We start from the raw sequence: 21,110 nt of genomic DNA on the forward strand, positions 1-21,110 counted from the left end.
TCGCAACACAAATGAAGATATTTTTGATGAAATCCGGGGCTCCATTGACAGCTATTTAATTAACACTTTGAAGGCCCAGAAAGGTAGGAAAGACATTGTTAAAATAGTCCATGTCATTACAGTGGTTCAATCTTAATTTTAAGAAGCGATGAGAACACTTTTTGTGCGCCAAAAAAACTAAATGACTATATTCAACAATTTCTTCTCTTCCGTATAGTCTCAGGTGCGCGTTGACGAGAACACCACGACGCTCTGGCTTTTTAGACAAAATTGAGCAAAAGCAGACAATATTGTGTCTAAAATATAACACAATACAGTTATTATGAACTGTTGTATAAAATCAATATCACATTTGCACTTGTGCTATTTGGACAAAAACAGCACTCACAATAAACTGTGATATTGCTTAACTATATCATGATATAAATATGAGACAAAAACTTATACAGATGTATTTGTGCCCTGATATCTTTTGATAATTTTAGAGGCATTCTAACTGCATTCTACAGGCTACATCTCACAGTGAGTTGTTGCCCTGCTTCATGTTCATCATCAATAAACTGTATAAAATGTAATATGACTTACGTAGGTCTGGGGCGGGGCGGGTACGTTAAATGCATTATTAATATTAACGCATTATTTTTCACCATAACTAATTAAAGCTGCAGTCCGTAACTTTTTTTGTGTTCAAAATGTACAAAAATTATATAATGAGCGAGTACATCATGAATCCATTTTCCAAACCGTGTTTTTGTCTTATCCTGAATCACTACGGTACACCTATAAGAAGTGTTTATATGCAGACTATTTTAGACTGGCTCGGGTCGTACCACTGCGGAGTAGCCCAGTACCGGGGTGACTCATCATAGACATGAACAGAGAGAAGTAGCTCTGGCTACAATGTTCTTCCGCAAGACACATGCAGTTCTGTTTATTAACCGCTAGAGCGCCAAAAGTTATGGACTGCAGCTTTAATTAGATTAACGGGTTAAATCGACAGCCCTAATTACAACATTTAGACAACTTGGATTATTATATATATACTGGAGGGTTGGGGGTGGTTCTGCCCAAGGTTATAATCGTTAACGAAAACGAACGAAAAAACGAAAACTAGGTGGGAAAAAACATTGTCGTTAACTGAAAAAAAAAAAAAAAGGAAGCATTACAAAAAAACGATAACTAACTAAAACTGTAATGTGTGTTTGGCAAAACTAACTAAAATAAAATAAAATTATAGAGTAAATGTCCTTAGTTTTCGTCTTTGTCAAGGTCTTTCATTTTTTAACGCTATTTAAAACACTCAGAGTAATTAGTTCAGCTGCATTTCCTTTCCCCATGCGTCTCTCACATGCGCGCGCGCACACACACACAGCCCCTCCCCTCCGTGCACACCGCGTCTCCATGAGAACGGTGAGTGTTCGTTCGACAATGAAAGCAAGTTCGCGAAAGGTTGGTATGTCTATCTCGTGAAAACACCTTTACACAATCACACATTAAAAAGTGGTATAAAAATATTTTAAATTCTGAATATAATTTTGTCAGTGTGTTGATGTCGACCCGAGAAGCGACTGCGCCTTCTTTAGAAAGTTAACTAGTCGCAAGTTTGAGGTAAAATGCACTTTTTGGTTGTGGTTGTCGATGTCAAAACACTATATAAGCTGTGATTCAAATATTAAATAATGTTATGTCATTTTTTTTACTTTTACACTGAATGTTTGCTGCTTCAATCCAGATGACTAGGCTATTGGCTGTATAGGGTAAATTTAGTATAGGGTGTGAAAATTGTACAGCTGTGGTATTTGTATAGGGTGTGAATTCTGTATAGAAGATGTGTAGATTTTTGGTATGGCGTGTGGATTTTGTAGCCTGGTAATACCAAACTCTGCTACTTCGCTTTGCTTCGTAGACAGAGTCTGGCATGGCATAATTGAAAAGCGTTTTCTTTCTCGCGGGGGGGGGCGCTTGTCTGAAGTTTAAAATCATTGGTTCCCGTAAGCCAATCACATAACGTTTGGTTATGGCGCGTGTTATGCGCATGCTCAGCTGCATCTAACTTCCACTGTAAACACATGTATGATGCGAAAACAAAACCATCGAGCGAAATACCGGAGTGAACATGGCTGTGAATGACTTTTGCAGATTATGTGAAGTAAATTTAGCATCCACGGTACAATCAGTGTCTACGTCACGGCTCTCAGCCCGCCCTCTGTTCGTTGATTGGCCGGCTGTTTTCAGGCCGGAGGAAAACGGAAAGCTATTACGCTGTCTCAGACTGAGTACAGAAGCGAAATGAAATTGAGCGGAAGTAAGAAGTCTGACGTAGTCAGGCTATGGATTTTGTAAGAGGTTAAAGAATTTCAATGGGGTGTGAATTTTTTTCTAAAATTGTATGTTTTTGTTGAGTTATTATTACACAATACTTTTTCTGACCTTTTTGAATCTTGTCCCTGACAAATAACCCAAATTACAAAAAAAGACTAAAACTAACACTAAAACTAATAAAAACTAAACTAAAACTAAGCATTTTCCAAAAATATAAACTAAACTAAACTAGCAAACCCACTTTAAAAACTAATTAAAACTAAACTGAATTTGAAAACAAAAAGTCAAAACGAAATAAAAATAAAAACTAATGAAAAATGCAAAACTATAATAACCCTGGTTCTGCCTTTAGGGAGGCAATTACAATAGTCTAGAACAGGGGTGCAAAACTCAGTCGCATACTTCTCAACTATTTAGTAGGTGAAAAACAGTATGTGACAAAAGTAGTATGTCTGAATTCACAGTACTCAAAAAAAAAAAAAAAAAAAAAAGAGTAGGCAAAAAGTACCCAGGTGACCTACTTCTTCCAGCAATATTCTTTTTATTTTATCTGCTCCAAGAAACTACACTTCCTGAATGAAGCAAACATCAAACACAGTCTGAACACAGCAGACGACAGGACCATTTAGAACAAACACTAGTAAATACTAAAAGCGCATGAAACTGTCAAGTGTACTTAAGTTAGCCTATAAAAACGCTCTCACACACACACACGTTCGCTGCCACACACACGTACACACTCACACGCTTTCAGATTTAACATAGTGGGTGCATTTTTTGTTACTCGTTTTTGTTTCCACCATTTTATTTGACGAATGACACCAGAGAAACGTCAGTAGGCTATAATCGATTATGGTCTATTACTGCATCGATGCAGAATCATTCACATCCACATTGGGATGCATCAATGCAAAGATTAATTTCAACACCCCAAATATATATTATGCAAGGCTTTCCCTGATTTTCAATTTCAGTTGGCTGGCTGGCTCATCTTTAAGTACAATGTATTTCAAGACCCTGTGTGCAGAAGTCCAAACAACTTTTAAATTCCAATGAGCTCACAACTGGCAGCAATACCTTTGCATGGTGGTACATTCCACATAACAAATTTAAAAAGCAGAATTCATATCAGAAAGCAATTTCAAGATTTGGTAAATATTGCAAAAGGACATCTTACAATGGCATATGGCTCGACAATAAGAATGGCCTGATGCCCTGGGGTCAGTGTGAGAGGGTTTCGGGACTGTCACTTGTCTAAGCAGACCAGAGCTGTGTTGAAAGGTTGTTGATCTTATACTTGTGTTTTTATGTAAATTATCAAGCAATTAGTATTGTTTTGCATTATATCATTGTTTTCCAGCACAAATGTGTTTTATAAATGTATAGCTGTCATGGAGTTACAATGCAGCTGTATAATTTCCATCTGTTATTGCAAAATTAAAAACCTACAATTAAAAAACATGAAAATTAATTATAAAATAATTGTTCTACAGTAAAAAAAAAATATATATATATATATATATACACACACACACACACACAGTGGGGAGAACAAGTATTTGATACATTGCCGATTTTGCAGGTTTTACAAAGCATGTAGAAGTCTGCAATCTAGACGGAATCTAAAACAAAAATCCAGAAAATCACATTGTATGGTTTTTAAATAATTAATTTGCATTTTGTTGAATGACATAAGTATTTGATCACCTACCAACCAGTAAGAATTCCGGCTCTCACAGACCTGTTAGTTTTTCTTTAAGAAGCCCTCCTGTTCTCCACTCATTACCTGTATTAACTGCACCTGTTTGAACTCGTTACCTGTATAAAAGACACCTGTCCACACACTCAATCAAACAGACTCCAACCTCTCCACAATGGCCAAGACCAGAGAGCTGTGTAAGGACATCAGGGATAAATGTAGACCTGCAAAAGGCTGGGATGGTCTACAGGACAATAGGCAAGCAGCTTGGTGAGAAGGCAACAACTGTTGGCGCAATTATTAGAAAATGGAAGAAGTTCAAGATGACGGTCAATCTCCCTCGATCCATGCAAGATCTCACCTCGTGGGGCATCAATGATCATGAGGAAGGTGATGGATCAGCCCAGAACTACACGGCAGGACCTGGTCAATGACCTGAAGAGAGCTGGGACCACAGTCTCAAAGAAAACCATTAGTAACACACTACGCCATCAGGGATTAAAATCCTGCAGCGCACGCAAGGTCCCCCTGCTCAAGCCAGTGAATGTCCAGGCTCGTCTGAAGTTTGCCAATGACCATCTGGATGATCCAGAGGAGGAATGGGAGAAGGTCATGTGGTCTGATGAGACAAAAATAGAGCTGTTTGGTCTAAACTCCACTCGCCGTGTTTGGAGGAAGAAGAAGGATGAGTACAACCCCAAGAACACCATTCCAACCGTGAAGCAAGCATGAAGGTGGAAACATCATTTTTTGGGGATGCTTTTCTGCAAAGGGGACTGGGCGACTGCACCATATTGAGGGGAGGATGGATGGGGCCATGTATCGCAAGATCTTGGACAACAACCTCCTTTTCTCAGTAAGAGCATTGAAGATGGGTCGTGGCGGGGTCTTCCAGCATGACAACGACCCGAAACACACAGCCAGGGCAACTAAGGAGTGGCTCCGTAAGAAGCATCTCAAGGTCCTGGAGTGGCCTAGCCAGTCTCCAGACCTGAACCCAATAGAAAATCTTTGGAGGGAGCTGAAAGTCCGTATTGCCCAGCAACAGCCCCAAAACCTGAAGGATCTGGAGAAGGTCTGTATGGAGGAGTGGGCCAAAATCCCTGCTACAGTGTGTGCAAACCTGGTCAAGAACTACAGGAAACGTATGATCTCTGTAATTGGTTTCTGGTTTCTACAAAGGTTTCTGTACCAAATATTAAGTTCTGCTTTTCTGATGTATCAAATACTTATGTCATGCAATAAAATGCAAATTAATTACTTAAAAATCATACAATGTGATTTTCTGGATTTTTGTTTTAGATTCCGTCACTCACAGTTGAAGTGTACCTATCAGTGATGCGCGGGTCAATGTATAAACAACCCGCACCCGACCGACGTTTTCAACTAACCTGCCCGCAACTCGGACCGCAAAAAAATAAAAAAATAAATATTGTACCCGACCTGCTTCCTGACCCGCATTTTTTAAAAGTAGTAAATGCTCATCGTAGCGTCATTGGGCCATAGATGTAGGAACTAGGGGTGCGGGGGGGGGGGGGGGGGGGGGGGGTGGCCGCCCCCCCTCCCATACGCCCCCCCATCAGCCTCCCTGGCCTATAATATCCATTAATCCAGCCTGTGGAGGAGAGAAATGTTTCAGGCCCTGACGTGGTGCGCTCAGAGGTGCAGCGGCGAGAGCAGGCAGTTCTTGAGGCGGCCCATCATTTTCCATTTCAGCTGTCTAGATGCATATTATTGATGAATGCGATGTTTATGTTTCGACCCTGCTTGAAGAATTCATCAGCAGGTCAACTGAGAGAAGGCCCACTTTTGGAAAAGTGTGAAAGCCCTTAGGAGCGCAAACTGTTCTTTTTCTGAATGCTGTATGATATAGCCTAGTGTTATGTAATAAAGGCTTGATTCATTCATTTATTTCGTTTCATTTTCTTAACAATTAAGATGCTGCATGTGTTTATCCAGTCTAATCGAAGTGTGCGTCTCTCCCCCGACTTTCCCAACAAAAATCTCGCCCCCTCTCAGAAAATACATAAAACGGACATTACTGAGCTATATGCGTTTAAAAGTAGCCTATTAAAATGGTACAATGGCATTGCTCAGTTCAACGTGTTGGGAAATCGGGCATTTTGTCCCGCGTCAGCATTTATTCAAAAGTTAATAACGCTCAACATTCAAAAGGTAAATAAGGTTTTCCCACTTGTATTAGTAGGCTTAGGCTATTTCGCCACGTGGATGCCCAATTGAAGCTCTCACAAGCACAAAATGCAGGCATAGAATATGTTAATAAAGTCTTTATTAACGCATTTTAGACGAACAAAAACAGGTAGGCTAGTACTATATAAATTACAAAGGTTTAATTGGCATCTTTATTTCAAACGACCCGACCGACCGCGACCCGAATATCATTAAAAATATTTTTGGATGACTTGTAACCGCGGGTAACCGCGGGTGACCGCAGGCACCCGCTCATTTTGGATCAACCCGCGCATCACTGGTACCTATGATAAAAATTACAGATTTCTACATGCTTTGTACGTGGGAAAACCTGCAAAATTGGCAGTGTATCAAATACTTGTTCTCCCCACTATATATATATATTATATATTATATAAATTGGCATAATTAATTAAATTATAAAGCTGCAATGCCACTTCATGAATTGTATTTATGCATTTAATTTTTGTATTTAATGAAAAACAATAATAAATAAATAAATATACACTCTATATAGATTTTATTTCTGGTACATATTAAAAAATACATTTCTAAAAATATAATGCATTTTTGTGATGGGTGACAGAAAGTGTTGCAAATGTTAGAAAATCATAACCATCAGAAATCCTTACAGTCGAGCTGAGCCGCATGAGAGTACAGAGATAAGCCTCGACCACCAAGTTGTAATAATGTGGGGGTTTTATGACTGGGCATGTTCTAGCACATCCTCTCTGTGGTTGCTTCAAAACATTAATTACTTAAAAAACCTCAAGAGTGAGATATTGACATCTTAATAATTAGGTCAATTTGCCATTCACTTCATGAGCCGAATATAAAATGCTTTTGATTTGTAATTACTGCAAAACGAGTCTATGATGGACAAAAAAAATAGGTGCTGAAGAAATCATTGCACTCTGTTCATGTAAATGTATTCTGTAGCTGGTAAAAAAGTCATTCCAGTGAGCTTGAATATAAATTGATTTGCGGTAATGTTTACATAAGTTGAATGGTCATTGCCGTCATGAGCCACATACATTAAGAGAAGGTCAATTTGAGTTACGAAATCTGTAGATGCATGCAACGGAGAAAAAAAAAAAACATGCATCCAAACTCTCACAAACAAACACAAGTGTACGTGCTCAAGCTGTGCACTATGAATATATGAATACTTAAGAATGACAAATTAGAGTCACGACCACACAACACACCAGACGGAGTTGGTCTTAAACGGGGGTGAAATAGTCTATCATATGTCAGGCTTTGACTGCACTGGAAACATTAACTGTGACAAACAGGGGACTCCAGTCCCCGCTGAGCTGATAATGGTAGCACTGAGATGTTAATAAAAGTAATCTGCGTGCGCCCTGCATTCACTCATCCCGCAGTCACAGATGGGCTTGCCTTTAATGTGCACCCAGATGACAAGAGCATCATTTAAGCCAAAATACCCGAAAAGCCAACGCATGCAGCAGAGTCTTGAAGTGCTCCAGCATGCTAACTACCCACAATCCTCTTCATCCATCCTCCCTGGACTCTATAATAATCTTTTGCGCCATGTTTCGCATATTATTTCCCCAAGCAACCTTGACTTTCAAAGAGAAACTTTATATATAAAAAAAGGAGATGCTGGACAGGAGAACATTCTGTACTTCTGTCACTGATTGAAGAAATGTATCGTCAACATGTGGACCTAGTCAGAAATGTCAGATCTGTGTTCAGACAACAACAACAACAAAGAAACAAATCAAACCTTGTTGTAAAACATGATTCTGCATTCATTTTAGTGTAAGTATTAAGTACATTTTAGATGCAATATTGACTGATTTTGTTCTATTTAAGCAGCGAAAATAGTTCCAAACAAAGATCACAGCAGAACCATAACGCATCTCACAGGAACACTTAACCGTGTTTTCATTACTGAATGATTCAGCGTTTTGAACTAATCGGTTGAGTCAAAGATTCAATGAAACATTCATAAACAACTACCTCATTCCTGAACAAATCAGCCATTTGAGCAAATCGTTTGAATAAATGACTCAATGACTCACTCATTAAGACGGTCACCTGCCGCCACCTACTGGTAGTTTAGTTTCGTGTTTAAAAGTATCATTCTTTCCAAAATTTCTTATTTGTATATTCAAAAAATATTTAATACAATCTCATAACACTTTTTAATGCAGTTTTAATTTTTCAGTGTCAATTATTTGATTTGATTGGTAACAGCCCTATAGTGTCTTATTATTCTAATTTAATTTATTGATCAAGTTTAAGAATTTAAAGTGAAAGATGAAGGAAATATTTAAAAAAGATTAGGAATATATATATAGATATATGTAGATGGTAGATAGTATCTAACCTCAAAATTTTGAACAGTAGTGCATAAAATGTCCTGTATTGCTTTAAAAAAAAAATATATATATATATATAATATGGACAAATAAAAATGCAGCAATAAGAATCTATTGAAAATCACCACTGAAAATAAAGGTAATCAGTGTCACATTACAGTAATGAGATGTTGGTGGAAAAATACTTTCTTTTTTTTTTCTGTGATACATGAAAAGTACTGTAATGTATTACAGTAAAAGAAAACCCAATGAGAATTACATCCAGACACATTATGGCAGAGGTTCTCTTACTACCTATCAACACTTCCCTTTTGCAAACCAATTCATTTTTGTCCTTAGATTTTGGGGTGAATCTGTTGGGCAGTATCTGTTAAATGTACTGAAAAAATTCTATCACCATAAAACATCAGACGATAGCTATGTTATTATGCCAGGACACATGAAGAGATTTGGTCATATATTGTGTCAGAACTGGTTAAATTTGACTACCATCCAACTCAAAGCATTTCTCAACATCTAAGCGAAGACTGTCAGGGTGAGCTCGCTCGCGTAGTGACAAAGCTTCGACATCCCCTTTCGCCACCAACAAGAGCCAACGTGTGACACAAGCTCTCGATGGTTCACGCGAGTTATTTTTAATGCTCTATTCCGCAGTCCCTGTGCTGATCGCCCTTGAGCAAAAGCTGCCAATGTGGCAAAACTACTTGCGATGACAAAGGACAAAAACTCCCTTGAGAGTTCCCTCTGAGGTTTCTGAGACAGGTCAGTGTGAAGGAAAAAACCATGACGCAACATCGTGTGCGGAAACCTCTGGAACTACCCATGGCGACAGATGCAAACACACACACATCCGCCATTAATATTCATTACGATAGTTAGCCTAATTTCTACAGCATTCGCTCAGTCAGAAATCAACCCGGCCCTGAACCGCAAGCACAGTCAGCAAGAAAGCATCACGTCACACCGGCTAAATATATCACGGTCAAATTTTCCCCATACTACTGCAAATGACTCTCGTCTCCAGAAACACGCTCATAACATTCAATGGGGGAAAAAAAATCAATTCATACGCCGTGCTCAGAGCTTCTGTGCTTTGAATTCAGCACAGAAATAAACCCACGCGCTTCCAAGGCCTACAACAGTGAGCGAAAGCTCCCAGTCGAATGGATGCTGATTCATCAATAGTTTGCCAACGCAAAAGGTCATCCCATTTCCCAAAATGACACATCCTGCTCAAAAATGGGCCTAAGAGGAACCTGCAAGAACCAGTTCAGCAAGATTATAAGGGATTCTAATAGGCACACAGTCAAAGAAAGGGCACCGTACTCACCAGAGTTGCAGAAAGTTGTGGATCTCAGGACATAAATGGGGAGATTGGACAGATGAAGAGGGGAAGAGAGCGCAGCTGTGTCGCTGTGCGGATCAGTTCATCAGCCTTTAGACTTCTTTCCAGGTTGATAACCGGCCCATTCTGCAGGCAGAAGGGCAAATCAAAACAACACACTGTCAGTTTAAGCCACGTTTGTCAGTCATGCGAGGCTGCCATACGTTGCACCTTCTCCACATCAGGGTCTCTGTGTAGCGAAAGGGGGTTTGCCTCAAGAGCACGGGTGAAATCGCACAAGCCATATGTGCGCTGATTTACTTATCTCACGGTTAACTGAATCCTTAAATGGGAACATTGTGTAAACAAAGGCCAAAAGCATCAGCTTCTAGTTAAGTATCCAACATTTCTGTGGATGCACCACTTTTGTGGAATTTAACCAAAAAATGTGCCATGTTATGAGATTCATAAATACAAGAAATGGTGTCACTGACCAGAGAGGGATCCTAGAAGTCTCTTGGGTTTTCTCTTCCAGGTCATGTGACCACGCGCCGTCACACTTCCAGACGACTTGAGAGAGTTCCGTCTGTCCAGTGTATCTCACCTTTTAAATAGAAGCAGATGTGTGAGAAAACATTCAGAAAAATCGAATCAGTTTTATGACTTCTGTGCATTACCTGAGCAAGTCCTTACTGTTTCTCTGTACAGGAGGTTTACTTTTTATCTGAAATTAAAGGTTTTCTTCTGCTCTTCCAAACCAAGATTCTGCAAGAGAGATGGGAGAAAAACATTTGCACATTATATTAAGTAATAAATAAAAGTTAGAATCCAATTCCATTCTATATATTTGCACAGTGCCTTTAACAATACATAATGTATTTCCTGTTACGTAGGACAATTAAATAGAACTTTAAAAGATGGGGGGGAAAAAAACCTGGCAATTTATTAAGAAATATTTCAGGTGTATTTCAGCTTTCATTTTCTAATAGAAATGTTTCAAGCCAAACAGAAATTGGTGTGATACGTTTAAATATTGCATTATTATTATTACTATTTTTGTTATATTTATAAATATTTAAGTCTTCAAGTCTTACAGTTAACACAATATTTCTATTTGGGCATAAGTTTGTTATGTAATTTTATAGAAATAACAGAAGATCAAAAGGTATTGCATAACAGGAATGATCTGTATTGTTTCAGATTCTCATCCCATGTCTAACACACAAAACTGCATAACAAATGAGCTTGTAGAAATAGTAATGATTTTTTTTGATGCATATTATTGTAATTGTAACCATCTCTTACGTCTGTGACCGCACTGCCAAATCCAGCCTTCAACTCCAAGCAAAGAGAAATTCCTTCAAAAAACAAGGAGACATTTATCAGTAAATGAACGTCTATCTGTGTGTGTGAAAAGTGCTCCCTCTAATGGTCATGTTTGCCATTGTTTAACAAGATGGTGATGAATTTGGTTTCTGGCTCTGAGTGACATAGAAGTGATTATCAAATCTATGACATGTATTATAAAATGATTATTTCAGACTACATTTTGATTGGATGAGCCACCTTCAAAATCTGCAAACACACCTATGACCGCACATTTTATATTCATTCAGCAAGTTACTACTTTAATCATTGATTCTGTCTTATTACCACAGGATCAAGCAATAATATAACTAGTAAAATATATTTAGCCTGACTAGGCATGTCAGAGAGGGTTTCTCCTAAACATTATATCAAAACCTCTAAAGCTTGACATGTCATGACATTTACAGCACTTAGGGAAGACTGCCATCTACTGGCAAAAGAAACTACTGACACCTACTGTCAATCATTTTCCAGTTAGATGACCACTCTGGGTAAAAAAAAAAGGATCATGCAGACTTCTCCACATGTAATATATTGGCAGAAGAAAAACCTGTTAAATATTTACCCAGTCTAGACTCAGCTAGTCCAAAAACCAATTTGGCCAATTTATTTAGAGGCTTCAAGCGGATGCAGATAAAACACTTCGGTCCTCAGCCCGAGCGATATTGTGCAAACCAGAAGTTAATCAGTTCATCTAAAGGCGCTTACAATCTGATCTCCTGTTTGACATGGAGCCACTTCGGAGAGTCCCAGAGATGAAATTCTATAATGATGGAGACTGAAATTCAGCACAAGGGCTCGACACACAAATCACACTGTATTAATGTTTAATGATCTCTAAAAGCTCCCATTCCTTTTTCGCTTTCTCAGGGTCCCACGTCCCGGCGTTTACAGATTATCACCTGACCCCTACTCAAGGACTGTCCCAACGTGATGGCGAACGAACACACATCAGTGAGATTAAAGATCTCCATTGTGATGGCGGTTACAGTGCTCAAAAGATCCATAAAACACATAAGTTATCTCCTTTCGACAGACGGCCCAGAGAGACAACCAGGCTCACGCTAGGCACATGAACCACACCACGATGCAAGATCATATTTAACACAGCCGTCAGACTCCTTTGTTACATATTACGCTCAACGGGTGAAGCAGGATTATTATCAAAAGACAAACACATATGGCATACGTATGTTTACATTTGGCTTTTCCCACCGGCGATATTTCAGACGAACAGCCTTTATAATATATTTACACTTTTTCCAATACTGTAGCAGTCAGTCAAATATTTTTTTCTACCATAAATGAAATATTAATAAGATCTAAACTATTTATATTGTGAGCATTAATAATGAATTGCAGCCCTTTCAACATTGTGCTTCAAAATGTAATATCAAGCCTGAGAGGAAAGCAGATATTTTCCCATTTCCATTTAGCCGGGGGGGGGGTTATAAATTAAGAGGGTCCATGCTTTGCTAAATATTGTAAACGCACCTAATGCATTAATCAAATAAGTAAATCTTTGTTGGTGCTCGGAGTGCAATAAAGACAGAACAGTGCTATTGAAATGCGTTTAAGCGTTTCATTACTTTCATTTACTAATAAATAAATGAATCAACTTGGAGACACTTCACTGGCTGTAACATTTTTGAATCAAATGACATTTTGATGGAGAGGTTAAAAGGGGAAAGATCTCCACAGGGCTTTTAGAGAAAGTGCAGACTCTTAACTCAGTCATGGAAAAAGTCAGCTCACTTCTGCCGGTGTGCAATTTCATTAACGCTTACATGCAGGCAGGCATTGATTTGCAAAGGAATCTCTCTGAAATGCAGGTCTAATCAATCAAACGTCTCCATTAATTTCAGCCAGGGCTGTCGCTTGAATTCACAGGGCCTCGGATGAAATTTTTATGGGCGGGCCTAAGGAAGTTTATAATATGGAGAAAGCTATCCGTTAGCTTTCCCATTCATCTCAGTGACAGATGTTTGGCTGGCCAGGACCCCCCCGGAAGTGTGCAACGAATGGCCGTCAATGGAAAGATATGTAGATACAGCATCAACCAAATCTAATTATGTGTGGCTGTATGGTTAGTTGGGTATTATTACATTTAGCATTGTTTTTCCTCACCAGTTGAGAAGCACTAGACTACACAGTACAGAAGAGGTTCTCAAGTGATTATTTTATTATCCTCATATGGGATTCTGTGCCTTTTGTGCCCCCAGTAAAGATCATGATCTTGCTGCCTTAAAATGTGGAACAATATCAATTTTTTAAAGCTGTCTTAGTCGTAAATAAGAGCGTTTGAACAGTAAGCAGATTGAAGGTGATTCAGTAAAATAATTTGAGACATTTTTCATCTTCTTTTTGCTCAGACATGGTGCAGACCCAACAGAGTGGACACTGAGAGTGTAAACAGAGATTGTTTAAAGTTGAAGTAGTAGTGTATATAAAGTGATTTGGTTAATATTGTTTCCACTGTAAACAAGAGTAATACTGTAACCGGTTGTATGTGGGAGATAGGAAATCATACATCCATCCATTCTCTATACCACCCTACTACTTAGTCCACTCTGTTATACTTTGTCCACCCTGTTAAAAAAAAAAAAATATATACTAATACTTCAGTGACAATGAACATTTATGAACATTGAATGGATAATGAACATAGTATGAATAATGTAGTACTTTGAAAAAGTTAACATTTGTAAAATGAGGCATTTGTATCTGAAAATGTAAAATAATGTGTTTGTGAGAAAGTATGTATAATTCATATATATATATATATATATATATATATATATATATATATACTGTATAATGATGATGATTTATTAACAGATATGATTTTAAAAGGACAAACTGACATGAGTTGTCTAAGAAAATGTACACAATGCCCATAAATTAGAATCATAAGTATTTTAAACTGTTTTGTCCTTAACAGGGTGGACATTTTTGATCTTCCATTTAATTTATTTTGTTTAATAAATGCTCGAGCTTGACCAATAGCATTTTTAAAATGTTTAACATCGACCTATCATGATTGCACACAAATTTATTTTTAAGTTGGTTTCTTTTAAATTTCTTTTGACTTTGATTTTCAAAATTGTATGTCCAAAAGCCAAAAAAGAAATACCAGGAATGACCCATATATAAATATACACATACATGCACACACTTTATACACACTTTACTTTACATACATACATATAATTCATGGTTTTTTTTTTTGTTTTTTTATATAAAATATTGTTTAAAAAAAAAAGAAAAGAAAAAAAGATTATTAAATGTATATTAGTCATATTTCCCCGCTACCCAATCAAAACAGATCTGTAACCCATTTTTGGATCTCGACCCATCAGCTGAGTACTGAAAAAAAAAAAAAAAAAAAAATGTATTTGTCAAATCTGGACAAACCCAACCATTGGGTTTAAAAATGTAATTTAAACATTTAAATCAATATTTGACCCAAACATGGGTTGAAACAACCCATGGTGGGACCCTTAGTGGACCCCTCTCATCAGGGTCTGGGATAATAGCATATAACATACCTGATAACATACCTGATTTAAACTAAAATCAAAAAGAAGAGAACGTTAAGCCACACGAATAAGAATAATAAGAATAAAGAACAGTAAATAATCTGTTGTTTTAAGTTTCAATCACAGTATTTGGAGGACACAAAGCAACTTTTGAGTTGAACAATTACATTTCGGTGATACCAGGACTATACATCCTGTAAATTCTCAGAGAAATATTAAATTGTTGCTAAATGTATGCCACAGTGTAATAAAGAAAACACTGATGAAAGCGCTTTTTTGCCTGGCAATGAAAATAATGCGGGCGTGACTGTGTGAGAGAGTTTGGTGGTTTGCTTTCTCATGACAGGATGCTTTGAAAGTCAGTTTGAAAAGTTGAGCAAGGTTTTAAAGCGAGCTGCAGTTTCAGCAGCCCGAGCAAAGCGAATGGAGCCGACCAAGTGCGGAGGGATTACACAGGAACAAAACAAGTCAAGAAGCAGTAAGCATAATGTTAGGAGAACTGCTTATGTGCAGAAACAGTCTGACAGGGCTGTGAGAGGCTGTCACTTACACACAAACACCCAGCAAAGGAGCTTAGAGGAACCTTTAAAAGCATTTCATCTACACCAGCTTGTTTGACTTTGCCACCTCTATTCATTCTCTGCTATAAAAACCTGTTGAAAATGCAGACATTATTGCATAATCATGCCTTGAGTCACAAATCTATAATACAATATCACTACTGTTAACACAAATGACTTTCTAGGTATTAGAACTGTACGATAGGAAACAAGAGACTCTTTGTATATGGGTAAATGACAAATAAAGACGGCAGAAATGTATTCATGCAGGATTCATTTCTGAAACACTGATAATATTTTCAATAAAGGTTGATTTAATTAATAATAATAATAATATTTTGTATTTTTATAACAATATATATATTTACATTAAAATCTCTGCTTAGTATGCATACATTTTTACTTTTTTAATTGAAGCTTTTACTTAAGATATCAATATCAGTTGTATAGCGCTTTTCATAATACACATGGTTTCAAAGCAGTTTTACAGAAAATCATGATGTTAATTAATGTTTACAATATCTTAATATCTTTATGCCTTATAATCGCTTTTAGTAGATTAAAGCGGGGCAATAATATTATAGAAATATTAAATTAATTATGAAATTGTCTCAAATTACCAAACTAAGGTATCAATGTATTTGAGACTGCCTGAAATAAACACATAAGTGTGACAACTTAATCTAGAATTGAGCAAAGTCTGTGAAAAATTAAGTGATTTAAAGGCTTCAAGAACACCTAATACAGAAACTCATCAGCAAATAATACAGTGCAGAAGCTTCATTAACTCTAAAATCAAACAATACCGTATAATATTTCATTGCTAGTACACACTCAAAGGTTCAAAGGTTTGGGATCAGTTTTAGTTTTGTAAGAAATGAATACTTTGATTCAGAAAGGATTGAGTGACAGTTAAGACTTTTACATCGTTACTAATTTAATCTTTTTCATATAAAATCTGTTCTTTTGAACTTTCAATTCATAGAATCCTGAATAAAATGCATCACAGTTTCCAAAAAAACAAAACAAACAAAAAACATTTTCAACATTGATATTAATAATAATAAGAAATATGTTTTGAGCACCAAATCGGCATATCAGAATGATTTCTGACACTGAAGACGGAAGTAATGGCTGCTGTATTCACTTTTACCATCACGGGAATAAATGACATTTTAAATATTAAAATAATTGTAATAATACATACTTTACAGTATTACAGTTTTTACTGCATTTTTGATCAAGCAAATAGCCTTGGTGAGAAGAAACTTAATAAAAAAAATATCCAAACTTTTAAACAGTAGTGTAAATACTAAAATACATAAATCAATAGACATTTCACTGTGCAAAGTCAAACAAAAAATATATATGTAATGCTACGGAGTTAAAATGATTATTTTAATATAAAAAAGGCCAGAACCATCCTCACCCCTGTCAATGTGCTCTGCTCTACATGCAAGTAAGATAAAAGGCTTGTATGCCGAATTTCAATTGCTGTATCAGCCTATCCGGACACTGGCGTATTACCCAGACGAGTCATTATACTTTATATGCCCTTGGCATTAATTGAGAGCTAATGGCATTTCATAGATATCCTTTATTTGACCCCTTTTGTGCTGAGCGGCTTTTGTATATTGCGGAAGCCAGTCCCCCAGAAGCCTCTATTCCACCTGGGTATCTATGCCTGAGGGAGACAGTTGTCCCATAATACCCTTCACAGTGTGTGTGTTCTTAACATACGGGTGGGATTCTTCTGAAGTCGCTCGCACAATCTGTGAAAGGGCAGAGCGAAGTAATCAGGCCCAGAGCCATGCGGAAGAACGCTATAAAACAGTGCTGTAAAACAGAGGACGAAGGAAGTGGCCGCCCACACCACAAAACATTACTTACTGTAGTGGTCATAATTAGTTATTGATCATCGACAGCTAAACTGAAAAATTCAAACACTTAAATGTGCATCTTAAATCAATCTAACTGCATTTGACTTCAGCTGCACGATTCATCGTTAAAAGATCGCAATCTCATTTCAAACACCCACGGGATCTTGTCCCTAAAGGACTATGGTTCAGCTATGTCTATTAAACGTTTGACAAGTACGATCACAGCGAACATTCAGATATGCATTGATGCTGACCCAGAGAGAGCAGTTGTCATGTAAAGAAGATAGGAAACAGCTTCACAAACAGTCTTTTCAACCTCAGTATCATTATTTCTGTGTTCCAAATGATCACAGAAGTACTGGGATAAAAGTTTATAGTTCGAATATAAACATTGATGTCTATAGTAGCGATCAAAATAGAGCAAATCACCTTTTTAAAGTAAATTGACGCTTCAAATAAAGACTGTATCAATTAAAAAATGTATATTTGTCATTGAATCATTCATTCAAAAGATGTTCATAAACTCTGATTCATTATGAAACAAGTGATGTCTTTTTGAGCGAGTCATTGAATCATTCATTCAAACTGATAAAAAAAAAAAATTCAAATAAATATTTTTACTGCAGCAATAAACATTTTGTCAGAACCTCTATTGAATTACGTTAGTTTGTTTAGTTGTCTATTCAGAATAGTGTGAGAATCATGATCTCTATTTTAAACAAAAAAATAGTGATTCTCAATGAATCCAGAATCGTGCAGCTCTACTTTGCAGCAACACACACTGACATGCTTGTTTTGTTGAACTCCATATGGCATCATTTTACAAACACTGCAATTACTCAGTCCTTCAATTCTTAAACGAATAGTTCCAAAACTTTAAATGAATTTGCTTAACCTCATGTCGCTCAAACCCTCTATTGTTTTCTTTTTTCATTTACAAAAGCAGATGTTAGGCGGGATGTTGTTTACACACTGTGGTTGTTTTCCATACAATGAAAGTGAATGGGGTTTTGTCAAGCTCCAAAAATTATACAACAAAAGCACCATATAAGAACAATAAAATGATTCTTTATTGTATGAATCACATGCAATATTGCAAGCCTCCTGAAGCCATATGATAGATTTATGTGTGGAAGAGACCAAAGTTGAAGTCGCTATTCACATATGTGATATAACTCTTAAACCTAATTTGTATGATTTAAATATCCACATATACATAAATAAATATGTATGTGACATGCTTGTCTGATTGGGCAAATTACATATAATTATTATATATATATTTATAATGTATAAATATATAAATAAATATATGAATATAATATGTTATATGTATAATGTAATAATATAATGTGGTGTAAGCACACATACACCATGTATGTAGTACAATACATATATAAACCATACAGGCTTGGAATGGCATGAGGGTGAATAGGTGAACTTTTTAGGTGAACTATCACTTTCAAAAATATTTTAAACAATCTCACGACCCCAAACTTCTGAGATACGTGAAGTATGCACATCCTGTATGAGCTTCTTATAACTATTCAAATGTGTTTGGTTAACACTGAGCAATGTGAAAGACTGCAAATTAGCCTTTTAAAATAGACACGAACCAAGACTTGCAGAAATGTTTGGCAAAACGCTTGACACTTTCACACCTTTATGATTGGAGGGGTTCTCCTTTAAAGGCTTTTAAGTCTTAATCCTGCAAAAAAGCTCCTGCAGAAATTCAAAGGCACGGCGCACATTTGAATATCTCCACAGCTCTGTCCCTCCCCCCTTGAGAGAAGAGCAGATAGCGATATCATGTGCTTTACCTTCGCTGCTGGGCTTTTATTGAAGTGAGGGATAGTGTTGTGATGTCACAGACAGTTCTCATCGAGTGGAATTAGCCGATAGATCAAATCCCTCGACCTCGTGGGAGAAATAACAGCGCACTAACTAATCTGCGGTTGAGATTTTCCTGCAAGACGGAGATTGAGTCTCAACTTGTGATGTGCTGTTAAAAAAAAATGTCAGAAATCAAATAGATCCCGTTAATTACACTACACTTAAAATTACTTATGCATGGACACACTGAGTTGATATCTTCAACCATGGATGAAATCCAGCTCATCCGGTTTGGGTAAATGTTGTCATAACACGTTAAACCCATATATTATCTGATTTTCTGTATGCATGCATTGCAGATAATACATGGGTTTAATGTGTCAATTGGCCCCTTTCCAAGTACTCGATTTGTTGAGTCTTCCTCTTGCTATAATATTTCAGATCACCATTGTCTTCTATAGTTGTGTGGAGCATAGCATAAAGAATCAATATTATCTCTACACTGATATTAACAATGACAAAGCAGTATGTAAGGGTATATTGCACAAGAAGTCTTTATACAAAAGAAAAGGCCTAGTCAGAGAAAAACCTACCTAATAAGTATCCTGTTAATACTTGCTAGCCCACGGTACTTTCAGAGAAACAATAAGCTCAATATTTGGACAAACACAATAAGTGTTAATACATTTTAAGTGTTCTATTAAAAAATTATGTAAAAAAAAAAGAAATTACGGTAAAGACATAATGTTACAAAAATGTCCAAAATGATCTTTCAAAGAATCCTGAAATATTACCAAAATATCAAGCAGCACAACTGTTCAGGACATTGATAATAATAAGAATTGTTTCTTGAGCATTAAATCGCCATATTAAATTGATATCTGAAGGACACTGAAGACTGCAAAAAATGTAGCTTTGCATTCACAGGAATAAATTACATTTTAAAATATATTAACATAGAAATCAGTTATTATAAATGATAATAAAAGTTCACAATATTCATATTTTTTCTTTAAAGTATGCATTTTATGTATTTTTGTATTTGTGACCCATTGAAGACCATTAGCAACTCTAAACTTCTGAATTGTGTCTTTACCAAATATATACTATTTCTGCATTTTAATAACGATCTATGCCACAATGGGACATCCATGAACATTTTTGAGTGATGCGCCAAGGAGTCTGTGGATCCGAATTTTGAACCACTTCACTGAAACAGACAACACATCATCCAAATACTTGTAAATCACGCAAGTCTAACAACAGTCTTGAGGAAAACTTGATGGACAAAAATGTATTGTACACACAATATTTCAAGCAGAATCATCTTGAATACATAGTGAATATTTTATATATCAGCCAAATTCTCCTGAGGGCAAATAGAAGGACGCAGAATTCAGATTTCCAGATTTGCATACAGTACACTGCACAGAGCTGAGAGGAAACTCATGCCTCTTTCCTCAATCTGTGCATCCCCAGAACACAGAACCGTTACTGCTGACTTAGCTGCGCAGATGCTTTGGAAGAGCGAACGGCATCGGCTGAGGAAAGTGTGTCAGGCAAGCATATTTGTTATAGAGAGGGCAAGCCAAGATCTATCCTGAACAAACGACGACAACAACAAAAAGACCCTAGGTGAACCCACAGTCAAAACACAGCCGATGTTTACAGGTTTAAGACGGCAACTGTCACTCGGGAGTCCATTTCGGAGGCTAAAAAAGACTTTAAGCAGCAGGTCACACCTTTCCCCTCACACCCCACCCCGCTGGGTTCAATCTGGCCATCGCCGCGGTCACAACACTCTGGATCCGAGGCCTTGCCAGGGAGCAGGTGGGAGGGCATCAACAGACACCGAACATGAGACAGAGCTTTTACTAAAAGCTCAAGAGGCTCTAGATTTTATTAGAACGCATCTGCGAGGAAGCGGACATCCTCTCTCTCCTCCTCACAACGCTGCCGATCACTCCCCCGTCCGATAAGAGGGGCGAGGCCGCTGAGAAAACGCTGCATCATTCATGGTTGGGTG

At 37.2% G+C, this 21,110-nt stretch overlaps 1 protein-coding gene across 9 annotated transcripts in view; it reads right to left on the reverse strand.

Annotated features, from left to right (window-relative positions):
• Positions 1-21,110, reverse strand: part of pcbp3 (poly(rC) binding protein 3) — a 63,281-nt gene that overhangs the window by 36,029 nt on the left and 6,142 nt on the right. For 8 of the 9 annotated variants that reach the window (XM_084422088.1, XM_084422087.1, XM_084422094.1 and 5 more), the window contains exons 2-5: positions 11,210-11,262; positions 10,582-10,669; positions 10,399-10,508; positions 9,911-10,051 (exon numbers count right to left, since the gene is read on the reverse strand). The gene's annotated coding sequence lies outside the window, so the exon portion shown is untranslated. The remainder of the gene's footprint in view (positions 1-9,910; positions 10,052-10,398; positions 10,509-10,581; positions 10,670-11,209; positions 11,263-21,110) is intronic. The other variant, XM_084422096.1, reaches the window with a different exon arrangement.

Source organism: Rutilus rutilus (assembly GCF_951802725.1).
Source record: "Rutilus rutilus genome assembly, chromosome: 10".
NCBI lineage: Eukaryota > Metazoa > Chordata > Actinopteri > Cypriniformes > Leuciscidae > Rutilus > Rutilus rutilus.